Below are 18,674 nucleotides of genomic sequence, written 5' to 3'. Positions count from 1 at the left end.
ACTTCAGATCCATGTGTTGATGTGGCCCTCTTTGGCTCCCCCACCAAGTTCTCATCACTTTTTGTCCTTGGTAATATTGGATTGGCAGCTTCTGAGCAAGTAATGGGGTGGGCTGTGGCATTTCCCCTCAAAGGGCCTTGCTGCTGGGAGGCTTCAGTTGCCTGTCCCCCATTGCTGTTTCTCAACATATCCCTGCCCTACTGTATGCCACCATGCAAATTCCCAACATTGATGGACTCTCAGGGCACATGAAAGACCAATCATATCTAACGTAGTGCCATGTTACACAATTAATTTAAGGAATTGAAGGAATTAAACAATCTTTTCCAAGCACTGCTTTTGACTCTCCTTCTAACGTAGCCCTCCTCCCCTGTATCTCCAATATTTCAGAACACGTATCCTTTCCTCTTTAGTGCACTCTACTAACTAGATAGACTTAGCCTGAGTACTTCCTGAGTTCTCTACGTCATTTATGAAATGAGGACAACTTCCTCTCTGAGCCACAGACGCATCCCTTTGTTTCCTAGGTCAAGTTGTTCTGCTCACAGATCTGTCAGATCTTTCATGAACAGAGCCATACTGACAAAGGCATGCTGGAATTCAGATGAGAGAAGGAATCAGCTGAAACTAAGTTGCCCCGAGGGGACTGGTCAAGGTAAATATTGACAGTGGAAAGCAGGTTCTAGGAAAGTTCATCATCTAGATTTTGGTCTGGTCTCACTATCCCTGTCCATTGATCTGTTGGAAGATGATGGGCTGGACTGAGGAACTTTGAGACATCTTATTGTTCTTAACACTAGATGAGATTTGGGCCAATTATGCAAGGAGGTGTCCATTTGAGATGACCACAAGAACATGAAAAGCAGAGAATCAGGTTTCGGCTGAGCCCAGCTTCGCACAGGGAGTCAGGGAAGCAGATAACGGGACAAAAGATGAGCCACATAACAATATGGTGAGAGAGAAAAGCTGCTGCCTTGTCAGTCCTGGATTAGTCCTTAAGCTTAACGAAGGACTGGAGAAACAAATCCATGCCCCACTTTCTGAGAATAGGAGCAAGCTCTCAAAGCCTAGGTGGGGCTGAGTCCACATCTGGAGCAAAACAGAAAGGAAGCCAGGGCCGGACAGTCCCCCACTTCACACTGTCACTGAGCAGCGGCCTTCTCTTCCACATACACAATCTCAGGGTCACATGGCTCACTTTGAAACCAAGCCAGAGATTTCTGAGTCCAGCCTCCTAAACCTTCTAGCTTTCTCTTATCATTTCTCTTCTTCATTTAAAGCTTTCTGGGGGAACTTATTCGTGCATTCTAGATCTGGGTTGTCTTATTTTATTTCATTTCATTTTACTTTATTTTACTTTTTTTCTGGAACACATACCATCTCCAAAAGTGCTTGAGCTTCTTCTCCAGGACCTCTTTGTTTCTTCCGAGTTGGCTTCTTTTCTCCAAGCTTCCCAGCACATGTCAGCCTTGCACTGCTATCTCCTCAGGGGGGTCAGCACATCACTCAAATTCTCCTTTGTGACAATTCCGCTTAGACCTTGATGCTGGGATGGCATTTGAACTAGTATTTCCCAAACAGAAGAAGCCACCTTTATTCCTAAAACTGCTGTGTTCCTTATTTCTGTTCATCGCTTAGCACATCTACATTTCTTTCCTCCTTTGTTTATTGAATATCGAATCAAAATCATACTGAACGTATCCAAATAAAACTTCCTACCTTTTAAATTCTTTTAATTAAAAAAAATTTAATGTTTATTTATTTTGAATGAGAGAGAGAAAGCATGAAAAGGGGAGGAGCAGAGAGAAGGAAAGAGAGAATCTGGAGCTGGCTCCACCCTGTCAGCACAGAGCCAAACTGGTGAAGCTCAAACTCACGAACTGTGAGATCATGACGTCAAGAGCTGGATATTGATATTGATATTAAGAGCTGGATGTTTAATCTGCTGAGCCACCCAGGCACTCCCGAATAAAACTTCTTAGATTGGTTGCTTATTTTTCATCTCACTATACTTTTGTATAGCCCCAATTACCTCTTGCTTAAAAAGTTGCAAAACCATCCAATGAATGTCCTGCACCTTAATCATTTAATTGCTCACGCCCACAATGAATCTTTCCTAGAACTGCCCGATTAATATTACTGGAACAAACCACTGATCATATAATTTCCTGCTTAAATAGCCAATGCTGTTATTCTCCGGTGTTTCCTAAATTACGACACATTCCTTCACTCTCACGATCAGCCTGGCCACCTACAATGGAAACGGATGTCACCCTGGCAGTATATGCCAGTATCACTTTGGGGACTCACACTCTCATTTTCTTATAGATGAGGTCCGCCATCAATATGTGGCAGAGAGAATATTAAGTTTTTAGGTTGAGGCCAACATTCCCATCCTCAGCTACCTCTGGGTGGTCTGGATAATCTGGCTCCTAGAATCAAAACACAGCTCCTTACCCAGTGTTCAAGCACACCCAGAAGTTCTTCTTTCTAGGTGATGATTTTCCAAGACAAGCATGGGCTGGAGCAGTAATACCGGATCAATGTGAGAAATTAGTCTTAGATTGTCTAGTCAGCAACTTTGCAAGCTCTTTTACCAGGATGGTAAAATTTTTTTTTTAATGTTTATTTATTTTTTGAGAAAGAGAAAGAGAGAGCGTGAGCAGGGGAGGAGTAGGCCCCAAGCTCAGAGTTGTCAGCACAGAGCCCCACACATGACTGGAACCCAAGAACTTTGAGATTATGACCTGAGCACAAAGTCATTCAACTGACTGAGCCACCCAGGCACCCTTATGAGGATGGTAATTTTAATAAAAGGTCCAGTTTTGTTCTTTTGTTCTCCTGCCTCCCCACTCCCTTCAGGAAGTGCAGCCATCATGGTGTTTACCAGACTTGAGGGATTGTTCCCACACCATCAGGCAGTCAATTAAGCAAGCCAAAAAACTTTTTTCTTTTTAAAAATTTTTAATGTTTTTTAATTTATTTTTGAGAGACAGAGAGAGAGACAACATGAGCAGGGGAGGGGCAGGGAGAGAGGGAGACACAGAATCTGAAGCAGGCTCCAGGCTCCGAGCTGTCAGCACAGAGCCAGACACGGGGCTCAAACCCACAAACCACGAGATCATGACCTGAGCCTAAGCCAGATGCTCAACGGACTGAGCCACCCAGGCGTCCCCAAAAAACTTTTTTCTTTAGCCTTACGTGTGCATATATGTAAGCCTACTAGTACCTTTTTAACCTTTAATCATATCAGTGCTGTGGGAATTAATGAGCTGTAGGAAACGGATTCCCAGAGCTGGAAGGGGTTGGGGGAGATGAGGAGAAAAAAGAGCCTATGATCTGTTCAGTTTTATAGAGGCAGTTAAGACACCCTTAAATCTGGGCAACTTGACAGCTTAGGTTGATCTCTCTACCTTGCCAACTAAAATATTCTGCAATTCTTCTTGGGTTGTTGACAGGTTATTAAAGAAGGGCAACGTGCCCTCATCTAACCTGCCTCAGCTGGAGTCTTTGCTCATGGCCCCGAATCCCTGGCCTTGTTTGGGGAAGGTGTGGCTTTGGGAGAGTGTACCAGGTTCATAGTCTTGAAGTCATAGAATAAAAGCTATTAACGAGGTTGTGTTTTTATGCATGGGCCCAATAAGCATGGCCTGCACTGGTAGCTAGGAGGTATGCCAATGCTGCAAAAGAAGGACTTGAGAGAGAGAGAGAGAGAGAGAGAGAGAGAGACAGAGAGAGAGACAGAGACAGAGAGAGACAGAGACAGAGAGAGACAGAGAGACAGAGAGAGAGAGAAAGGTAGGTTAGAGGCTATATTTGGGCACGTTTACTTTTATTTGTACAGGGGAGGCCACTCTAGGCCAAGAGCCATCCAGCACCAACAGTCTTTGCTGTGGTCCAGTCATCATTTAATTTGAGGAGAACGGATGGTTTTGCCTTGATGGACTTTGTTGATGAAATGGTGATGGGTTTGCTGCAGTAAGGTTGGAATTGATGTAATAACCTTTTGAACATAAACATGATAGCAAGGAAGAGAAAAATAACAAGATAGCTTTTTTTCTAAACAAAACAAGAACCAAATCTGTTTTCTGTTGGAACCAAAAACATACAGACAAAAGCCTGTTCTAAAGCTCTACCCTTACACAGTCACTAAGAAAATTTCAAGAATCAAAACACAAAAGGCACATATAATCCAAACTGTGTCCAGCCCCAGATGAAGTTGCATTGATTTCCGTACTCGTCAGGGGCAGCGACAACATTTGTGGAGCCTGGTGCAAAGTGAAAATGAGGGACTGCTTCCTTAAAAAGCAGGAGAAAAAGTGACATTAAGGGAACTAAAATATAAGGTTTTTCACTTCTTCTGGAGTCTTTTTCTTCTGACCTGTAATGGTTTAAATGTCCTTAAGTAAAGAAAACTTAGAAAACATATATCGTTAGCTTGAGTTTTACCAGTGATCTATTATGCAACATGATTTTTTAAAGCGAATGTAATGGTACCTCACTTGTTTGCAGAGTCAGCAACAATATCCAATTCTTCCTTTGCAGATCTCACATGTGTATGCAATTCTTCCTTTCCAGAATAGTGGAAACCCTGGACAAAACTCAACTGTTTTTATTTCACTTCTTGATGGGCACGCATCCTGCCACACTCTACCTTCAGCTTGCTGCTAGATAAGGAGAGGCTGAAAGACAAAAAGCTGTGGTTGGCTCTGTCTTTCCTTTTCCTTCCATGTCATTGTTTTCAGTGTAAGTGGTTGGCGAATGCAAGGAATTAATGCAAGAACAGTTAGGAAGTGTATATTGTGCTGGGTTCCTAGGGATCCAGAATTCTCCCATATACTAGCAATTTAGTTATAATTATCAAAAAAAACCCCAAATTAAAACAAAAAACACTAGTTAAACTTAAAGAAACACAGTGGTAGGACAGATATCACTGTCAGTATGATATGCTAAGAAACTAGTAGGGAGAATGGAAGAATTTCAGAGGAGAGAAAATACAGTGGGAAAAGTCAACCTCATCAATCATATACTTATCAAATTTTCAATAGGAAGAAGTAAGAATCTCTTATGTGGGAAAATTTGAATCATGGTTGGGATTTAGAAAAGTAAAAGTGGAAGAAAAGCCAAGATTAGAGCCAAGGTGCTAAAAAATTAGGGCAGAAACACAGTTCTAGATCAGAGGGCACAATCCTAGCTAAAGGATTTCAGCTTTATTTCTATAGCCATTGTTATTATTAATGAGGAATTAATAAAGACCAACCATCTGGTGATTCCTTACTCCATGCTAGGAGCAGAGTTAACTGAATTAATCACAGTTATGAAATGATTAACTTTTTTCAACTTCATGACAAGACATGAGTGAGGTACCATTAATCAGACTCATTTTTACAGAAAGGGAAATTATGTTAAATAATTTTCCCATGGCCTCACAGCTGGCAAATGGAAGCAACAGAGTGTTTAAGGATAAGTAATTAGAGCATCAGAAGTGGGTGAATGGTTGAATGAGAGGTAGCTAAATCTGCCAGTGATGACGGGGCCCATGGATGGTTCTGTCTGATGGCACGTGTTAAAGGCAATACAGAAATAGATACATGTGAAATTTTAAATGCATGGACTGGTCTTTATAAAAAAGATTGAAGGGGCGCCTGGGTGGCTCAGTCAATTAAGCGTCTGACTTCAGCTCAGGTCACCATCTTACATTTCATGGGTTCAAGTCTCGCATCGGGCTTTGGGCTGACAGCTCAGAGCCTGGAGCCTGGTTCGGATTCTGTGTTTCTCTCTTTCTCTGCCCCTCCTCAGCTTGTGCTCTGTCTCTCAAAAAGAAATAAACATTAAAAAAAGGTAAAAAAAAAAAAGATACATACATACATACATACAATAGAAAAACAACAGGTTTGCAAGCCAGGTATATGGTTGGCTAACAGACAGCTAAGAATCAGAGATTGTCAGTTTATACCAGATGTATATTAATCCAGCCTGGTCACACTTGGTGTGGATCAACCAACAATTTAATGAAGTAAGGAACTGATCTTGAAATGTCAGCACTTTCTGTTTGTCTGACACTTGTTCACATATTCATTTTTTTAATGAGTATTTAAGTGCTGCACAAGTTACTGAAACAACCCACATTTCAATGAACAGTATTTTATTGATGAATTAAACCCTTTAAGTACTAGGGTTACAAAGGTGAATAAGGTAGATAAAGTCCCTATGCTCAAAAACCCTGCAGGCTATTATAGAAGAAATGAAATAGAAATAACTAGGAAAGAAAACAAACAAACAAAGAACATAGCCATCACTTCCCCAAAGTGATAATACCAAAAGATCAAAGAATAAATAATATGAAATAAAACTTGAGATGGTGTCAGAAAATATAGGTGCTATGAGGAAAACCAGTTTAAATTTTTTTTTAACTTTTATTTATTATTGAGAGACAGAGAGAGACAGAGCATAAGCAGGGAAGGGTCAGAGAGAGAGGGAGACACAGAATCAGAAGCAGGCTCCAGGTTCTGAGCTGTCAGCACAGAGCCCAACTCAAGGCTTCAACCCACAAACTGTGAGGTCATGACCTGAGCCAAAGTCGCATGCTCAATCAACTGAGCCACTCAGGTGCCCCAAAGAAAACCAGTTTTTTTTTCTTTAAATTTTTTTAATGTTTACTTATTTTTGAGAGAGAGACAGAGACAGAGCGTGAGTGGGGGAGGGGCAGAGAGAGAGACACACACACACAAAGAATCCAAAACAGGCTCCAGGCTATGAGCTGCTTTGCCCAGAGCCCAATGTGGGGCTTGAACCCACAAACCATGAGATCATAACCTGAGCCAAAATCCAAACCGACTGAGCCACCCACGTGCCGGAAGAAAACCAGTTTTAAAGCAGAGTGATGAGTTGGAGAGTGACTCCATTAGAAATGGGGAGCAGCCCATTTAGGTAAGAATGGTCAGGGTCATCTGAGGACATCAGCTGGGCAGCAGTTTGAATAAAGAGAAGGCAATGGTGAATAGCTTTGGGCAAAAGGCCCCCAAATGAAATGAGCTTGGTATGTTGGAGACGCAGAAGCCCAGTCTGGCTGGAGATGGGTGAGGGAGCGGGAGGGCTGGATGTGCTAACCTGGAGGCTTGGACAGTCGCCAGGTCCCACAAAGCTAAAAGACCCACTTTCTCTACCCAAGGAGTAGAGGACTCCCAGTCTAGTGCAGGAGACAGACTTCTAAACAGACACTGCCTCTGGGCTACCGTGTGGTAAATGTTCAGACAGCAACCTGCACGGGTGATAAGCGAACAGTGAAGATCAGCGCTACCTCCTGGAACCTGACGGGGTCTGTGAGGTGTCCCCAGGACCAACCACCGCAACACACACGGTACCCTCCTGCCTCGTGGTTCCCCACTTTCATCTGAGTGCCCTCTGAACTGGCAAAGCAAAAATTGGGCTTCTTGCCTATAAATTACTTTGAGCCCTTGGGAAGAGGCATTCAGTAAACAAGGCCTGGGATTATCTCACTAATTTATGAGATCAAAGCAGTCTGCAAACATTAACTAATTGAGCATATCATGTTGCAGAATGTCAGTGTTGTAATGAGTCTCTGTTTAAGCTCTGTATTCTTTCTAAAATGTCTAACTACTCTTGGGAGGTATGACTTTCACATTGATTTCAATGGGCAGAAAGCCTTTATTTGTTCCCCCTTCCTCACCCCTAAAAAACCATCTCAGCCTGGGAAGTGGGGGGTGGGTTTGGGTGAGAATGGCATTTACAGAAGCATTGGGTTCCTTACCGCACAGCCAACTTGAGAAGGTTTGAGTTAGAGATCTCTGTTAACGAAACTAAGACTGTAGAGTCCAACCAACCCTTGTGGTCCTGACCCTTTGCCATGCTCTGTGAGCTCAATGACACCTCTAATCTTGGGCTCTCTCTCCCAAAGAGATTTGATTTTGTTGCACAAGAGACTGGGAAAGAAGTCTCTCATGATGATGAGTCCATTGTGATATTGATAGATCCATGCTTCAGAATTACTTGTTGGTTTCATGAAAATGCAGGTTTTTGGAATTCTCTCAAGAGCTAATGACTCAGAATTCCAGGAATCTACATCAGAAAACTTTCCAATTGTGGGGCATCTGGGTGGCTCAGTCAGCCAAGCTTCAGACTTTCAGATCAGGTCAGGATCTCAAGGTTTTTGGGTTCAAGGTTCTTGAGTTTAAGCCCTACACCTGGCTCTGTGCTGACAGGTCAGAGCCTGAATAGAGACTGCTTTGGATTCTGTGTCTTTCTCTTTCTCTGCCCCTTCCCCACTTACACACACACACACACACACACACACACACACACACACACACTCACTCTCTCTCTCTCTCAAAAATTAGTAAACATTAAAAAGACTTTTTTAAAAAAGCTTTCCAGTTTCTTCTTAGGCACATGCAGTTGAGAACTACTGCAGAAAAATCAACCCAAATCTCAGTGAATTCCATCCCACTCAGTACGTATTTACTAAACACTGAAGGCACTAAACAAGGCACTAAGCCAGTTGCTGCTGAGGAGCTAGAAAAGGAAGACCCACATTCAGCTCATGGAAATATATATTGCAGGAGGAAGAAAAAACAGAATAAGAAAACAGGTGATTTAAATACAATATAGAGCATGATAAACATATGCAGAAGAATATAATGGTGTTTTCGAGTAGGCAGGGGTGATACCCATTTGGGATCCAAGGAATGAAAAATGCAGCCCTTCCAGTTGGACTTTGAGGGATGACAAAGGTTTTGGGTGATCACCTCCTCATGGTCAGAAGCACAGGCATTGGAGTGAAAAAGTCCTGGATGCCCTCTGTGGCTCTGCTATGTCACCGTGTGATCTTGGGCATGTCACCTAACATTTCCATGTTAGTTTATTCATTTACAAAATGAGGTGGTTGGCTAGAGGACTTGAGGTTGTTTTTATTCAACAACTTTGTTTCTCTGGGGTGGGAGGTAGTATGTTCTAGGGGTAGGGATTCCGGCTTTGCAGACCCGCTGGGTAAAGGCCACGGGATGTGGAATGCTGTTGGCAGTGGCGTGTGCCAGGTGGAGAGTTGTGCTGAAGGCAGCACCCCCTTAGGCTGGGCCCCCAGACAGGTTTGGTGAGAAGGAGCAGTGCGCCTTGTGGAGTGTCCATCTCTGCAGGTTCAAAGTTGTTCACTCGCCTTCACTATAGAGGGGAAAGATCTGGAGTGCTGTTTTGCCGCTGCCACCACATGATTTGTTCTCCTAGAAAAAAACAGATTTTTCTCACAAGAAAGGTCAGTTAGGCCTCCATAACTAAGACTGAACTAAGAGGAAAACAAAGATTAGGAGGAACTCTTCTGAGCAGGACCTCGGTCCTGGGAATACTAGGGGACAGGCTCAGGCATACAGAGACTGGTTTGCCGGGGAGGTGGGGGCAGGGGTGTTGCCCTGGCGGTTTCTTTTCCCTAAGTCCACTCACCACCCAGCTCATGGTGATCAATATTTTTCTCCCTGCTTTCATTTTAGGGACAGAGGCTTTTCAGGGCATGGGGAGAGAGGGGTGGTTCTAAAGTAAGAATATGGCTGATGGATTCCTCTGGTGCTATTTCTCAGACTTCTGGAGAATGAGTGCTATCTTCCTGGACCAGCGATACTCCAGTGTTTTATCTATTCCTATAGGACTGTTTTTTAGAAGAAGAGAGAGTAGAAGTCAAGCCTTCTGAGTTTCTCAAGGTAGATAACATGATTCGCAAGCCTTTGAACAAGTTTCAAAGTCTCTGTGTTCATGATTTAGAATGCCTTGAGGCCAGTGGTGTGCAGATAAATGTTTAACTGGCTGGGGGAGGCTTCATTTGTAGCATTTGCTGATTTCTCTGGTGTAAATATTCCCACCATGGCCGACTTCAGTAACAGGAAGTCACTAAACTCAGAGTGGCGGGGAGATGTGCCCATCGGAGACGGGCTCTGGCAATGAGGCCCATGGGGCTCCCCAGCACACAGCTGCAGAAAGATATTTCTACTGTCCTTTCCTGCAGAAAGCCAGTTAGTTGCTTAAGTGACAGACGGAGCTTCTGAAAAGGAACAAGCTAGAATTACTTCTAGGTAGGCGCTCACTAGGCCTCTTAAGTACTAGGACGTTATGTACTTGCAGAGTCTAGTCATTTTGAATCAAGAGCAGCTTGGATGGGGTCAAAGGTCACAGGTGCCACCTTGCCAGCAGTCACATGAGCTCTTCTTTGGAAACTTCATCTCTACCTGGTTCTGGTCACTGCTGTTGTGAGTAATTGCTGTTCTTGTCTCAAAATTAGTCAGAGAAACTGAGCTGGGTCAGAAGGTCCGGGAGAAGGGAGCCGGCTGCATCTGTACTTGGCAATGTGAGTTGAGTGTCTTATGAACTACTGAACTACTGCAGAGGCAGATGGATGCTCTTTAGCATGAATTCCAGAAGGGTTATAAGATGCAGAAGTCTCACTTTGTTCTTCCTCAAATGTGGCAAAAGGAATTTCGGTACGTTATGTATTGATTCTTCCTGGATCTATTTCCTTCATTTCTTCTTAAACCTCAAAACCAAGTAATACATGCTCATGAAAATAAAAATAAAATAATACAGAGACCTATAAAGTAAAAGCAACATTCTTTATTCCTACCTCCAATCACACACCTTGGAATTAACCACTATTAACAATTTGGTGTGTTTCATTCCAGGTTAATTCCTATTCATATTCAAACACAGATTTAGGGCTTTGGTTTCTGGTTTTAATGAGTTTGTTTGATAGGGAACAAATGAGAACATAAGATGTATATTTTAAAGTTACTTTTTCAATCAACAAAACACATAGTGGGTGTCTTTTCAATGACTCATTCAGCTGTACATAGTGTATTTTAACAAATGCTTAAGATTCCAAGAAATAGCTTGGAAGAGTGCTGTTTGAATGGCTTCCTTCTTCCCCCTATTACAAACATGCTGAAGTAAGCTACTTGGTCAGGTGGAGGCAAATGGTTACATTTGGTGATTCCCTGGGAGACAGATTGCATGAATTCAAATCCCAGCCTTCTACCTACGTCTGTGACTCGAAGCAAGTGATTTATCCTCCAAATTTCCTAATCTGCAAACTGGGGTTGATAATAGTAGTGTCTCATGTTGTCATCAAGATTAGGTAACTTAAAACACATGCTTAAAACCATAGCCCAAAGAAGCTCAATAAATGTCAGCGTCTACTATATGTATCTGTGCACACTCATGGTGAGCTTAGCAGTTTTCTAGATACCTAGGAGTGAGTCAAAACGCACACAATCAACTCTGGAAAGTTTGTCGCTGGCTCCAGGACTCCCCTAGTGATGAGCATTCCTAGAGCCATACTCAAAGTGTTCACACTTCACATTTTGATAAATAATATCAAATTGTTCCCAACAATTTGGGTGTACCATTTTGAATCTTTCCAATAACAATGTAAATTTGTGCCTTTTGTGAACGCCAGAGATTACCAATCGTTTAAAATGTTACCAGTTTTTCACAACACATTTCATGAAGTTTTTTTTTTAATGTTTATTTACTTTTGAGAGACAGAGGCAGAGCATGAGTGGGGAAGGGGGAGAGAGAGAGGGAAACATAAACTTGGAAGTAGGCTCCAGGCTCACAGAGCCCAATGCAGAGCTAACACTCATGAGCTGTGAGATCATGACCTGAGCCCAAGTCGGATGCTTAACCGACTGAGCCACCCAAGCACTCCATAACATGAGTTTTGATTCATCCAAAGAACAAGTTATTTAGGAACTATAGGTACTGAAAATAATCATGAAGAAAGGGCCAGGGGAAGTGAAGATAAGAATCCCTTATGTCTTTTTTACTGGGGACAGAGATCTTCAGTACTAACAGGGCATTTGCTGCTACTGTACATTTAGCTTTTCTCCAGTCGATGTTTTTGGGTGAGACACCTTCTTTCCTCCATTGTTGTCTAGAGTCTGTGTGCTTTGTCTAGAGGCAGAGATAAGTTACAAGTGGTTTGGGATGATTTTGCTGGCATGTCTATATCACATACACTCGAGTAGAGACCATAACACTAAGAGCTGCCTCAGACAGAAGCACATGGCGTCACTGTCCCCCCCCCCCCCCCCCAAAGGACAGAACATTCTCCGGTGCACTCTCTGCTAAGGCAGTTTGGCCCGGTCATAATTGTCACTCATCATACCTCCCACTGCATAACTTTTCACTTCTATTTTGAAAAGTGGTATTTGAAGTGTGCAGAGTAAGAAAAAATTGTATTTCCCAGCATCCACCCCAGACAGTATAAACTATGTTCACAAACCTAATCCCCTGAGGCAGTGCTGCATTCAGATGCTTTTGGAAGTCTAGTACCACCGAAGAAAGGAGACCACGCTCTGCTGAGATCAAGGTATTATTTGAAAAGGAAATGCTATCCTTTGCCAAACAATATAATCTCCTTTTTAGTACTAATGTGGCAATCTCATTCTGGATAGTATAGAGCTTTCACCAAGAGAGCAGAAATCACCAAACAGTGGTTCAGAATGACATATCTAGAAATCAGCTGTTACGGCAGGTCATAGAATACAAAGGGAAAAGGTGAAATATTTGGACATCTGGCCAGATGAAGTGATGTGTTTTTCTGGATACATCACCATTTCACCTAATTACCTTTGCTGTAAGAGATTGGATTAGAGCTATCCAAGATATGTATATATGCAAAGAAGCCATAATCCCACCTGTAATGCAAGTGTATCCAACTGAAGTGGAGATCTTGTAAAAATCCCAAATTAATGTAGACAATCCTCAGGATACAGCAATAGACAAAAATAAATCTATACTCTTTGTGGCTTAGATTATCTGTTAAATACTAGAAAAATTGGTTGGATAACAAATCTGCACTGGACTTTTACACAAATAGCATCTGTACAAGACTGGTGCCAAGAGAGCATATAATCACAATAACTCTCCATTTTATACCTTCCAGAACACAAGATGGAGAAGACTGTTCCTTTAGTTTCCATTGGACTCAGTGTCTATTAAAAGTCATTGACTAATTCATGGGCATACAAGGATTCTCCCTATTTTTTTTAATATTATTTTTCCCTGGGAATTAAAAGTAAGAGAGAAGAGCAAATGTATCAAGTATAATTAAAAGAATGTTTGGGCCACCTGGGTGCCTCAGTAGGTTCAGTTGATTTCAGTTCAGGTCATGATTTCACAGTTCATGAGATGGAGCCCAAGTTGGGCTCTGTGCTGACAGCATGGAGCCTTCTTGAGATGCTCCTTCTCCCTGTTTCTCTGCCCCTCCTCCTCACACACACTTGTCCACACATGCTCTCTCTCTCAAAATAAATAAACATTGAAAAAATTAAATTGAAGGCATGTTCTGTTACTGATTTGGAAACATTTGTTTCCTTAGAGATGACCGAGAAGTATATTTATTGATATGATAGAAGAGTTCCTATTTTTTAAAATATTTTATGTTTATTATTGAGACAGAGAGAAACAGAGCATGAATGAGGGAGGCACAGAGAGAGAGGGAAACACAGAGTCCGAAGCAGGCTCCAGGCTCTGAGCTGTCAGCACAGAGTCCGACGCAGGGCTCTAACCCACAAACTGTGAGATCATGACCTGAGCTGAAGCCAGACGCTTAACAGACTAAGCCACCCAAGTGCCCAGAGATTCCTATTTTTAGGATAAGTTTGAGGACCTTCTTTCTCCAGCACAAAGCACCCAATTGTCCCCTCCTTTCTTACCAGGCTGCATCTCTTTTTCATGCAAAGTCCCCTTTGAAGTCAATTGTGGCTCCACACAAATAAAGGACAAAGTATGGGAGGATAAGCATCTAGCCTGAGATGAATAGCAGACTCTGCCCCAGCCTCAGGTGTTAGGCAGCCAGAAAAAGTTTAAGATCTACCACAACTCTACAACAAAAATGTAGGGAATGCCCAAAAAGCAACAGAAGCTGGCCAGAGATTTTCTCAATGGCATAAAGTGTCTTAACAATGATAAACGCATCTCATTGCTATTTAAAAATGTTATCTTTCTCTGGAGTCCCTAAGCATTTAGAGAATGGAGCCTAGATTTTTTTCCAGCTTGTATGAGCAAGATTCTAAGTCAGCACCAATGAAAGAAGCTAGTATTTTTCCCCAAGCATGTGGAAAGCTCCATTCTCTTGTTTGAGGAATTTCATAGGTGTATGAACTCTCTGACTCGCTAAAAAGCAGCTGCGAGACATATTCAAATGAATCCAGCTAATTTCTTTATCTTGCAAGGGTATCAGAAAAGCAAATCAAAACAAAGCATTCTTATTTCTCCACCCATACCTGCCTGCAATTATAACCTGTTGTACCAGGGAACTCCTCTGCTTACGTGTAACTATATTTCACGTGTGGACACTGAACTTCTAACCCACGGAGAACTAAGGCTTGAAAAACACAATGCATTCAATAGATTTAATTTCAGGAGAGACTTGATGATCTTCCCAGGGGTTTCAAGCATAATACTGACTTCTGGGGATAGAAAACTGCGTGAGATACTCTCTTGTTATAGAAGATCTGCCAGGAAAAACAGAGATTCAGATGCTTACAATTCAGTATAAGTTGTGATAGGAAGAAGGGCTAGTTAATACCAATAATTATAACCTATGATTTTAAAAATAGTGACCAGTGTCCACTGGGAAAATATTTAGCCTTCCTCTTCTAAAGACAGAGCCCCCGGTTTTCATGGCTTTTGAATAGCCTTAAATGTTCTCTGTATTTATGCAAGCTGTTTTGTTGTACCCAGATTTTAATATCGCCCCCTAAAACCAGAGACTACCTGGGAGACCGAAGCACGCATGCAAAAGCAAAGGGCTTTATTACGAATTTAGGCCCAGCCAGCCTAAACTCGGGCTCACAGACTTCAACAACACACTGGATCCACGTGGAGTGAGCCCCGAACAAAGGCAGGGTAGGGCTTTTATGAGTTTGGGAAGGGGGAGTTACAGGAAATACAGTGATCCAATCATTATTATACAATATTATTGACAGCAGGTTTAACCATTCACGTTGCCTAGAGTATTTGTTACTTTTGGCGGGACCCAATCACAACATTTAGAGTATGGACCAATCACAGAGTGGGCCCAGGACCCTCAGGTAGGGCGTAACTAGTCTTAGCCTCCATCTTTAGGCCTGCCCTTAGGATGTTACAAGGGCGGTCCCTTTTGACTTGGGCAATGTGTGCCCTTCTATTGTTTCATGGAGTCAGTTTCAGACCTGCATCCTTACAGTTTAACCTTTTGGCCAATACATTTACCTACTTGCAAATCAAATGGTTTTCATAATAAACTCTGTCAAAGATGTACGCTATTTTAAGATTTAAGGGCATGGGGCTGAAACAGAGGATTCTCAGTGAAATCTTTGGTGCAACCTGCAGTCAGGGTGCTGTGTTCGACTGAACATTAGCCACAAATAGTAGAAACAGAAAGGTATTTCCAATGCAGGGCCCAGAGAACCCTGCTCTACTCCTATGACAGAATTAGTTGCAAGAACTTATTTTCTCTTAGAAGCCTTACTTTCCATTTAAGCCCCTAGGAAGTACCATAGTTGGCTCTGCTTGCTACTCCAGGCCCGTGGCCCTTCAACGGCAGTGTGAGGGAAGTGTAGCAAGCGATCGGAATAAATATGTCTTTGAGGTTGTCCAGTGATCGCTAACCTGGATAAAAGTTAAAGCACAGACACATCACTCTTTGTATCTTTAGAAACAAACAGATAACACATGAGATAAAGACCCTGATAGTGTTTCCACTTGAAGCAATAGACATATCATGTATAAACATTTTTATTTTGGGGGTGCCTGCGTGGCTCAGTTGGTTAAGTGTCCAACTTTGGCTCAGGTCATGATTCCACAGTTCACAGATTCGAGCCCTGCATCAGGTTTTATGCTGATGGCTAGCTCAGGACCTGGAGTCTGCTTCAGATTCTGTGTCTCCCTCTCTCCCTGCCCCTCCCCACTCACGCTCTCTCTGTCTCTCAAAAATAAACATTAAAAATATTTTTTTAAACCAAAAACCAAAGAACATTCATTGTTAACATGCATGTTGATAAACTCCATCTACTGTACCTAAACCATCAAAGGATTATGTGAAAAGGGCCCCAATCCAGCTTGTGTTCATTGTTATAGGTATAGCCAAGTTTTTCTATAGTTTATTCTTATTGTGTTACATTAAGTCCACTTTTTAAATTGTTTTCCATGGCTTTCTTGACAAAGACAGAATGGAAACATGCTAAATCATGAAAAGACAGCTCTCCTTCATCTGAGGCTAACCTTGTCCTCAGCCCTCTGCAGATGTAATAAACTGAATTCTGCCCTCAATGTCTAATTACTAGAGCCCTCAGTTTATACACACTTAAAGGATCTTGAGTGCATAATCTTTTTAAGTAGATATCCATGGGAGGGAAAGCCTATAAATACCATTCTCAACTGACATGTATGCCTTTTATTGAATATTAAAGTTCTACTGACAACGTATATAATACACACTGTACTTGCCCCATTTGTCATCTGTATTTGTATTAATTAAGTCACTGAAATGCATTTTTATTTGATTCCTGAAAAAAAACAAGCATTTGCATCTGATTTGTTTTCTCTCCAAAATTAGATACTTAATATTTTTTTGTGTGTGGAAAAAATCTTAGCTTAATGGGGCACCAGAGTGGTTCACTCAGTTGAGTATTCAACCTCAGGTTATGATCTCACAGTTCATGAGTTTGAGCCTCACATCAGGCTCACTGTTGTTCACACTGCTCTTTCTTTTCCAGATTTAGTTACTGCTCTTTCTTTCCTAGATTTAATTTGGATTCACTCTTACATCTGATGGTCATAAATGTATATTTGTACCACTCAACATATGAAGCTATATCCATCTATGCATCTACTCATTCAGTCGGACAATCACTTATCCATTATTTGTCCATTCCCATTGAAGGAGTTGTATTTCCCAGCACTGAACTAAATGCTGAGCTTATAAAGATAAATAAATTGTCAGAAATATGACCTTGGGATTTTTTGTTTTTTTCCTTCAAATATTTTAGTGTTTAGATAGATTATTTAATTTTCCTTTTTTAACATTTTATGCCTAATTTGTCTATATAATTCTAAGCATTATACTTCATATTGACTTATTTTGGGGACCACCTTAATTAAGATTTGAACTTAGAAGATATTCAGTGTCTCCAAAAGATAGGTTGATAGTGGCTGCCTAGCAATTACTGGCTTTGAGTGTGTATCATCTCATTTACTTCTCTCAACACTCAAGTGAGGTAGATATCATTATTACCCTCATTTATTAACTGTATTATCTCTACTTTATAGATGAGGAGCAGAAACTCAGAGAGGTTAATAAATCTGCTAAGGTCACATGGCTAGCAACTGTCTGAGTTTGAACTCAGGCTAGTTCTAGTCATCAGGCTCTAAAACCATCTCCTGAACTAAATCACTGGGTTCCAGGTGTGAGTTCATTAGGGTCTTCAATATACTGAGTAAACTTATCAAAATGCTACTTATTAACTTTAACCAGCATCAGGAATTTTCAGTCACCTAGACTATCAGGCCTTTTTATGGCACTGGTGCAAGGAGCGTATGGTCTACAGATCCTAAATCCTGCCCCTTTGTTCTCTCTCCCAAATGCCATACAAAATATCTCTGTCAGTAGGAAGGCAAGTGAATTCTCATTTTGGTTTGCTAGATAGAATCATGTGAGAAAAAGAGAAAGCCTTGCCAAAGGAGAAAATAAAAACAACTCTTGCTTTGCAAAACAATTATTAAGGCTAATTCATAAAGAGGTGTATTCATTTAAATATTATATAAAGTAATATTTCATTGTAGAAGTTTGATGAGAACCTAGATTCTATAGTTGAAAATTCTTGGTTCCAATCCTGCCTTTATCACTTATTAGCCATGTAGATTTAAATGGAAAGTTGTCTACCATCTTTACGCTAATACTCTTATTTTTCAATATAATGGGACATAATAAATAGCCACTTTATGGTTTTTGAGAAGATTAAATGAAATTATACGTGTAAAACTCCCAGAATAGGGCTTAGCAGAGCGTAAATATTCAACAATGTGGCTTTTATTGCCACTTTTTGTGATTAATGTTGTTGAGCACAGGTCTGCACTTCATTTCTTGTTCCCCTGGAAAGGTAAGTCATGTAAAACCACATCCTACAGGAGTGATTCCCAGCTATCTTTAGCTTCATCTTCTCACTGCTTCAGTCACACTGGCCTTCTCCAACTGTGTTTTCCCAACACCACTAAGCAATTAACTCAATTCTGACCCTATCGACCTGGAGATAACATCAGATTCCACAGGTTAAAGCCCAGTCCTGCAAGACTGATCCCCACTGTCCATTCCCCCCACCCCCCATACTTCAGATGACAGTTATAAGTTCAAATTGTTGCTTGTGCTTCTGACCAACCAGCCACAAAAGGGAGGTTCCCACAAACCCCTCCTTAGGTTCAATTAATTTGTTAGACCAGCTCACAGAACTCAGAGAAACATTTATTTTTATATAGCAAGTTTAGTCCAAAAGACTATAACTCCAGAACAGACAAATGGAAGAGATGGATAAGTCAAGGTAAGTGGGAAGGAGTGTGGAGCTTCCAGATTTTCTGGACCCGCAACTCTTCCACATGTCTACCATCCCAGAAGCTCTCTCAACCCTCTGGATTTT

The sequence above is a fragment of the Suricata suricatta genome, chromosome 1, assembly GCF_006229205.1.
Source record: "Suricata suricatta isolate VVHF042 chromosome 1, meerkat_22Aug2017_6uvM2_HiC, whole genome shotgun sequence".
NCBI classification, from domain to species: domain Eukaryota; kingdom Metazoa; phylum Chordata; class Mammalia; order Carnivora; family Herpestidae; genus Suricata; species Suricata suricatta.
The sequence above is the reverse complement of the archived record's forward strand: the minus strand, read 5'-3'. Positions refer to the sequence as shown.